We start from the raw sequence: 2034 nt of genomic DNA, 5'->3' as shown, positions 1-2034 counted from the left end.
TACAAACCTAAAATGAAACACAAATTGCAAAATATCAGAAATAAAAAGGGAATCATCATTATTTATTCATGAACACTAAAAGGATGATAGAGGTATTATATATGACTAAATGCCCCAAATCTGATAACCTAAGTAAGGCAATTCCTTCAAAGACACAATCCACCAAACTCACATGAGAAATAGATCATCTAAATATGTCTGTATCAAAGAAATTGCTTACAAAGGCACCTGGGTGGCTCAGTCAGTTAAGCGTCTAACTCTTGATTGTGGCTCAAGTCTTTATTTCAGGGCTGTGGGATGGAGCCCTGCTTCACATCCTCATGCGCTCTCTCCCAAATAAATCTTTTTTAAAAAATGCATATGTAATTTAAAATCTTCCAAATCAGAAAGCACTAGACTTAGATGGATTCACTGGTCAATTCTCCCAAAGGAAAAAAGTTATACCAGTTATATATGTTCCAGAAAAGACAAGCAAAAAGAACATTTCCTACCTTGTTCAATGAGACCAGCATTTCAAATAAAACACAAAGACAACACAAGAAAGGAGAACTACAAATCAGTATCTCTCATCAAAAATTCTCAACAAATTGGCAAATCTAATCTCATGAAAACATAATCTCATATATATATATATGATATATATATATATATATATATATATATATATCTCATATATATCACAACCAAGTGGGAATTATTCAAGTATGTCAGACTGGTTTTATATTTGAAATTCAATTAGTATAATCCATCACATCAGCAGATTAAAGTGGAAAAATTAAATGATCATGTCAATAGATGCAGAAAAAGCATTTGACAAAATATAACATCCATTTGTGATAAAATAGCTCAGTAAACTAAGAATTGAGGTGAATATCCCTAACTTGATAAAGAATATCTTGCTTCTGCAGCACATACTAAAATTGAAATGATAAACACAAGATTAGCATGGTCCCTACATAACGACACATGAATTTGTGATAGATTCCATATTTTTTTTATTTACTTATGATAGTCACAGAGAGAGAGAGAGAGGCAGAGACACAGGCAGAGGGAGAAGCAGGCTCCATGCACCGGGAGCCCGATGTGGGATTCGATCCCGGGTCTCCAGGATCGCGTCCCGGGCCAAAGACAGGCGCCAAACCGCTGCGCCACCCAGGGATCCCTAGATTCCATATTTTTATGGTTATATAGTTAATACTAAATTATATATTTGAAATTTGCTATGAGAGTAGATTTTAAGCATTCTCATACACAAAGTAAAAGTGTGGTGTTGGATAGATTAAGTTGTGGGTATCCTTTCACAATGTATACAAATATCAAATCATCATGTTGTACACTTTAAATATATTTCAATTGTATTTGTCAATTATGCTTCAATAAAGCTGTAAAAAAATCTTCAGAAAACCTACAGCTTACATCATTCATAATTGTCAGAAGCTAGCAGGAATAAGGCAAGGTTGTCTGCTCTCAGTACTCCTATTCAACATCATCCTGGAAGTCATGGCTAATATAATAAGGCAAGAGAGGAAAATAGAACAGATTGGGAAGGAAGAAATAAAATTGTATGCTTTGCAGATGACATGATTGTCTATATAGGAAATCTCAATGATATAACATGAAAACTCTTGGAATTAAAGTTATAACAGTTGTCAGACACAAGGTTTATACATAAAACTCATTTGCTTCATTATATACAGTCAATGAGAAATTGGAATTTGAAATTTAAGACACAATAACATTTTCATTAATAGCAGAGAGAGAAAGAACTACTTAAGTATAAATCTAACAAATAAATACAAGGTCTACATGAGGAAAAATACAAACTCTGGTAAAGAATCAAAGATCTAAATATATAGAGAAATATTCCATGTTTGTGGACAGGAAGGATCAGTATTTTGAAGATGTCAATTCTTCCCAATTTGATGTATATATACAGTGTAATTCCATTCAGAATTCTAGCATGTAATTTTGTAAGATACTGATTCTAAAGTTTATATAGAGAGGCAAAAGATCCAAAATAGCCAACACAATGTA

At 32.8% G+C, this 2034-nt stretch overlaps 1 pseudogene; it reads left to right on the top strand.

Moving 5' to 3' along the window:
- Nucleotides 1-898: 898 nt before the first annotated feature.
- LOC129504670 (U6 spliceosomal RNA) lies at nt 899-994 on the top strand (annotated as a pseudogene).
- The last annotated feature ends 1040 nt before the right edge of the window (nt 995-2034 follow it).

Source organism: Nyctereutes procyonoides, unplaced genomic scaffold (assembly GCF_905146905.1).
Source record: "Nyctereutes procyonoides isolate TBG_1078 unplaced genomic scaffold, NYPRO_anot_genome, whole genome shotgun sequence".
Taxonomy (NCBI): domain Eukaryota; kingdom Metazoa; phylum Chordata; class Mammalia; order Carnivora; family Canidae; genus Nyctereutes; species Nyctereutes procyonoides.
This window is presented reverse-complemented; position numbering and strand designations above follow the sequence as displayed.